The following is a 6,977-nucleotide window of genomic DNA, read 5'->3' on the forward strand; positions in this document are numbered from 1 at the left end:
CTACTGAGTGAAAAAAGAGCAATTTACTTCAGGGATTTGTAGTTGCTGTGTGAATGATTCACGATTCACGAATCATGCATTATCAATCAGCTTAAAAATCAAGATCTTAAACAGACAGGAATCTGTTTATTTTGCTCTTGCTTCTCCCACTTTTTGATACCCTTTTATCCGGCCAGTGGCAAAAGGGTGTCCAAGTTGAAGAAGTAAACTATAGTCTCCATTGCTGCTAGTGTGTGTGAGAAATTTTGGTTAGTTAAATGCAATGAAAGCCTGTATCTTCATCTTACAAGTTGTACTTTAAAAGTCCTTGACTTTGGACATGCAGTGGCTGTTTATCTGCATCATGACAATTTACATTGATCTTATATGTAAAACAAACAAACTCATTAGCCAAGATTACTTAAAAAGGGGGTGGGAAGGGGGGAAAAAAGAGCTTTAGGCAGACTTCAGTCAGACTCTGAGGTCCACATCTCAAACTGATGATTCTCACTGATCAAAACACTCCTAATCATATCCACAATGATACATTTGAAATGTCTCAGTATATTTTCATTCAACACCTTTAAGGGTAGAAAATAGACATTTAATGAATCCAACTGCTCTGAAACAAGACCCAAAAGGATACGCAGAAAAAAAAAACCCATACACACACAATATATATACCTGATCTAACTGTGTCAAAGGAAGCTTTCTTCACATTACACTTTGTCTATAATAATGTTCATTTTTCCCCTTTTCAATTTTACAACTGACATCTGAAAGACATTGTTGATGGGTTTCCTCAACTGGAGGATACATTCTAATTTTATCATCGAGGGACTGATTTTAAGAGCAGCTTCTCTTCCATGCCAGACTACCTTCATGTTTTTCTCATTACAAATATGGTACATCATCTCAAACTCTGCATGTCGGGCATCATAAGGACATTTTCACATGTTCATAACTTAACGGATACTACATTAGCAGTTGTTTGTGCATTAGGATCATCACAAATGTTTGATGTCACACATTTCACGTTGGAGCGCAACCAAAAATTTGATATCAATTTAATGCAGAATCCTATCGACGTCGACAAACATATGCATAAAACAGAAAGGATGAGCAAACAAGATCTTCTGTGCCTCATTTCCTCTCATTCTAAACAGTGATATTTTGGAGAAAATATCACGCTCCTCATACAAATTGGGGGAACATCATCACAATCTAGAATCAATCAGCTCCTACTGTACAAGCCAAGTCTCACATGTTCACAGATGCTCATAACGGTGAAGACTAGAAACATAAAACAAAATAAAAATGCTGGGAGGTTGAAATGTTAAAAAAAAAACTTGAAATCTCTTCTTGCAATCAATACTCTACATTATTATACTTTTCTGAGGCAATCTCCTTCTAATTGGATGTAGAATTCCTAATTTACAATCATTTTCTATTGACTGTAATTTTCCACTTGCATCAAGTCACAGACATTGATATAAATCAATACCCACTAAATCATGTTTACTGTAAAATGCCTTCATGATATGCCGCATAGGCAACATTGATGAGATAATGTTCAATTTTAATCTCTGACTATGATCTGAAGACTGATGGAAAATGTTTCACAATGTAGTTCTGATAACAAGGGATGCAGGACTGATTTGTGTCTATGATACAATGGGCTGTAAACCAAGCTCATGAAAACTGATGAATCCTTTCATTCTATGACATGTTAAGAGTTCAAATCTATTAACAACCTTTTTCTCTAATCTTTTGAAATATGTACAATTTGTGTAATTCTTCTAGTGGAACTTCTATGGGAAGCAATAATAACTGGTAGTTTGATGAAGAAATACACTGTACATCATCAGTAAAGGTTTGTAGGGTCACCATCTTGATATATGTGTATAACGACGTATGGCTTGCTATTAGATTTGATATCACATAAGTTGTACAGTGCACAACATAAAGATGCTTTGCATAAAATCTTGCTGACTTAGAAACTCTCAATATTCATTCCCAGGCTAGCAGTCTGACTGACATCATCATATTAATATTTCTGACTACATCATGGTGAAATAATGCTATCCAGCACAAAACCATTCTGTCTCCACACAAAATAAAAGAATACAAAGAAAAAACATGGCAATAATGAAAACAAGGTCCCTGCTATCTGTTTCCATGCTGTAAAGTATGATTTTTATTGATGACTGAACACAAGGATTGTCTCGAGACGATGCCATGAGACCTATTTGGCTTACATTTGTTACTCCCCTGTGATAGCTTGCCAAGCAAAGCTCCCCTTTGCCAGGTCCTCATAGATACATTAAGGTTACACATAATCCTGCATTCAGCAAATCCTGCACTTCTTGCAAAGAACTTGGCGATCCAGTCCTCCCACACAGACACTGTCACGGGGCCTCCCTCTTATGTGCATTTCCCGATAATTCAAAATTCAACCTCTGTGACATAAAAGAGTGTGCCTGAGTCACGCCACATTCTAGTAATGTCTGCATACAGCATCAGAGCATTGCACACACAATGGGCAGTCCCTCCAAACATAGTGAATAACTCATGAGAACATTACAGCAGCAACAAGTGCACTCATGAGGCGAAGATAATCCTTAGAGGGATTGAATACATAGTAGATAAAAAGCACAAAGGAGAAATAACACATGGTCGTAATGGTGAACAATGTGAAAACGGAGATCTATATTGTTGATGAGTGATTACATTGTGATGTTGACTTGTATGTAGCTTTACTTTGAGCTATGAAGTAAATAACAATTATATAACTGTGAAATAGATTTTTCTGCACTACCCATACTACTACAATCATCTGATAATTGATTTTTTTTTTCATTACATTCATTATTTACAGCTCCAGGCAACTTGGATAGAATTTCAAAGATGTTTTTTTTTAAGGGGAAGAAAGAACAAATGATTTATACTGATCCAAATGTGCGAGATCCAACTTCATTTTATGTTCTATCCATATGATTTTTTCAATACAACATGAATACAAAACTGTAGGTGTTGTGTTGGAGTCTTAATATGACACAGACTAGCATTCAATCTAAAGAGGACTTTAGGGGGAAAAGCTCTTAGAGCTCCCTGCTCCAGTTTCAACTGCATTTCATTTTTCATAACAAGTGCATCAGACAGTGTATTAACACTCTAGGGTTCTGCACATGTTTCAAGTACAGCATCATTAGATCCACCAGACAAAGCCTTGAGCATCATGGACCTTTTGTTGAGCCAAAACCAAATGAGATACATGGGCTACCATAGAATCAACATTACCAATTAGTTTAATGACTCCAAATCTACTGAAGATATCTCCTAAACTAGATCAGACGGTCATCATTACTTTAGTTACAACAATTGATAGATATATCACAGCTGGATTGGTTGTTACCTAGCTGTTGCCATAGTAACTGCCATAGAATTATGGGTTTCTGCAGTTTAGCAGTATTTGATTCAGCCAGGCCTAAGTGGCATCAGCATGCCAACACATATTCCACTCAGCCTAGTCTTACCCACAGTCACTCAGACTGATGCAAAATGGTACGTTAACCACATTAGCAATAACGGCCATTTTGTGGCCCTACTCATATCTTACAGGGTCATAATTTCACATGAATGCAGGTCTCCAAGTACTTTACACACCATACATTTTGCAAGTATATTAATATTTCACAAATTCACGCAATTTTGGAAGAGGATTAATTTGTGATCATAAACTACACTGGTAAAATGATAAAAAAAATATATATCATTCCTTTTCAAGAAAAAATTTAGCAACTCCCCATTGTGGAAAAAGCATACAACACATTTATTTTGTTTTACTGGAGACAATTTTTTTGAATTGTTAAATTCATGAATTTTGGTCAACTTGCAAATTCGATGAAAATGTCATTAACATACCATGCATTGGACCGACAGAAAGTAAAACTCAATCTTCCTACTAAAGGGGACGTTCATGACTTTCATAATTTCACATCATATATACATAAATTGACAACTCTGTGTATAGAATTGTGGTCCTTGAGCAGAGAAAGCAATACTCTGATAAACCCAAAACAAATTACACTGAACAAGGATGACATAAGAGGCTCACACATTTTAAAAATGTACGGTACAAATGTAATCCATTACAATACCATTTGCTTATGGTTCACCTGGCTGTAGAATTTATACATGCTTTCTTCCTTTGCATCCAATCATGCATTCTTATGGTGAAGCTGCCATGTCATCGTCCTTGGTCATTGTGATTTGTTATAAATTTTGAAGACATTTTTTGTTCCTCATCCCAATCACTATAAATTCTGAAACTCTGCACGGAGTATAACCAATTTATAGTTGTTCAAATGTAAAAGCATGAAACTCACCTGGAGGTATTTTTTAAGGTGTAGGGGTTTGTAAAGTAGACATAATCAGTTGGTGCACAGAAATCTGTTTGACTGTTTCCATTACAAAAAAAGTCATATCTTCATTTGAAGATGATTGCTATAGAGTTCAGTTAAAAAGCTACATTTAGATCAAAAGGTGGGGGTTAAATGTAGATAGGTCCACAAACAATGCAAACTGGATGACAAATACCAAGAAGATGTATTATAATCCTTTCTTGAGCTCCTAGCACAGGTGAGTTAAAATAAACTAAATGCCTGTAAAAGACACACTTTTTTCTATCTCAAGTATCCACATCAAAAGTAAAGAATGTTTTGGTTGTATCTACAGATCACTGTCTGCTCTTTTACATGATTATCTTCTTGACATACAAGACTTCATGTCATATGATGTCCACTCATTTTCTTCACAAGCATGGGCAGATATATGGTAATGTACTACACAGGGATTCCCAACATGATAACACCAAAAGCTGACTGCAATAGGCATTATCCTCAACCTGGCTGATTCGTTTATGAGCTTGTCCCTGATTAGGCCAGGCAGCTGGGAGATATTTCAGACTTCGGGCTTTACGGACACATAGCCATCACATAACCTGATCTCAAGGCTAAAGTCAGTCTTTTTTCCCGTCCCTGGATACCTGTCAAATTCAATAAAGGAATCCATCTATGGAGAGACTATCTCTCAAGTTCAGCAGCCATGTATGACTAGCCTGTGTAAGGCATTCATCATGTAGCGGGAACAATTGTTTCTCAAGACTGTTTGAATGCAGCCTAAATAGCAACATACTGGCATGTTGGTGCAGAGATCTAAGTCTGGAAGACAGGCTAGCCATCACTGTCACTGGAATGAAGTGAAACCTACATGTGGCCGGTACATGCAATCATGTCAGGGACTGCCAAGAAAGCTCCCCCTCCTGAACCCAAGATAAACAGGAAAACTAATGAAAAGGGGCATAACATTATGGCACGTGCTGATCAGAACCATTTCCCCAGTGACGTGTCGTGTCATTTTGAAGGCAAGATGGGATTTAAGGATGTCAAAATCTGTAACTAAAGCCAGCAGATCTAGTCCTTAGTCAGACTATGTACTCTAAAATAACAGGCTAAAAACTGTCAGTATCGTGAAATGCTCATGTACCGTGAAGAAGAGTGAAAAGTTCATGTGCACTTTACAATTCATAACCAACTCATTGCACTGAAATCTCTTCTTCTTTTTCTCTTCCTCCTCTTTGTCTGTTTTTATTTCTGTCTTTCAGTACACCATCCCCCTTTCTTTCCTTTTCAAATTGGCTGTTCTCCACATCAGGGATGGTCATTGGTATTCTGAAAATCTTCCTAAGTTTCTTCCCAAGTCTGAAAGTTAGGAAGTGCCTACGAAAGACAGAATTGGTATTCTGAAATTTCTTCCGAGGAACTTCTTAATACAAATTAGGCCATCCCTATTCCCGCCCATATCCTTTCTTCAGCAAATATGAAATGCCGTATCACAAGGAACGAACCAATGACAATCGCATATTATTATGATGTAAGGTTAAATACATGTGCGCACGGCATGCACATGCACATGCACATATCGCGCATCAAAGTACATGTTGCGCGCAGTGAATGACAAGCGCCTATCACAATGATTTCTAGCTTGCCATATCTTAACAACGTACTTAGGACAGGGGTGGAACTTTCCTAAATATTTTCCTAAAATTCTTTCCTAAGTGCATGTTAGAATACCAACTTCTTCCTAAGTCAGAAATTTGCATATCTCATCCTCATTTGCATATCTTTGTAAGTTTCTTCCTAAGTTTAGGAAAAAGGTTAAGAAGACACTTCGGAAGAAACTTTGGAAAATTTTCATAATACCACTTAGGAAAATATCCTGACTTCGGAAGAATTTCTTCCTAGGAAGGATTTCAGAATACCACCCCAGAAGAACAATCTTTTCCATTTTTTTTTCCACTCATCTTACTCCTACCTTTCCCTCATGTTTTTCTCATGAAAGGTTTTTACTGGTGCCATCCCTGTGGTTGGCATCATATTTTCACTTTGTGTCAGCTGGACAGAAATTTGTTCACATGTGACCCAAATATCACATGATCAACATATAACTCTATGCACATCCCAGGGAGTTCAAACTGAAAATAGAAATGGCTTTTTACAAAATAAAAGGGCACATACTGGCACGGAAAAGAGGTGAACCTAAATATATTAAATAAAATATTGATTTCATGAAAAGTAAATATCAGAAATATTCTCACCTATTCATCACATGCCTCCTAGGAAAATGCTTTCCATAGCTGCCTCAAGGTACCTGGCTTTCAACAGCTTTCTACAGACCTGAAGAGGAAGAAAAATGTTACATTACTACACAAAGTCAATTCACTCTGTGCTATCTGTAAATTCATATGCAATGCCTCAGTCCAACAAAACACTAAAAAGCTTTGTTGAATTAAAAATTGCTCTATTTATTTACTCTCAGCCATAATTTTTTCTTTAAATCAAAGATTCTACCTCATATCGCGATTGAGCATTTCTCCAAAATCGCCAGAGAGATGTTCATATTTTGGCAACTTAATGTAAAAGTGCATTTTTTTATTT

The 6,977-nt window shown here is 36.7% G+C and overlaps 1 protein-coding gene across 1 annotated transcript in view; it reads right to left on the bottom strand.

Annotated features, from left to right (window-relative positions):
- The window catches only part of LOC139718061 (protein dispatched homolog 1-like), a 94,289-nt gene extending 87,639 nt beyond the window's left edge, over window positions 1-6,650 (bottom strand). Inside the window, exon 1 of the mRNA XM_071629556.1 lies at window positions 6,638-6,650. The gene's annotated coding sequence lies outside the window, so the exon portion shown is untranslated. The remainder of the gene's footprint in view (window positions 1-6,637) is intronic.
- Between the last annotated feature and the right edge of the window lie 327 nt (window positions 6,651-6,977).

This window comes from Diadema antillarum, unplaced genomic scaffold (assembly GCF_040938485.1).
Source record: "Diadema antillarum isolate AM-2024a unplaced genomic scaffold, OU_Dant_1.0 scf00000087, whole genome shotgun sequence".
In the NCBI taxonomy this organism is placed as follows: Eukaryota; Metazoa; Echinodermata; class Echinoidea; order Diadematoida; family Diadematidae; genus Diadema; species Diadema antillarum.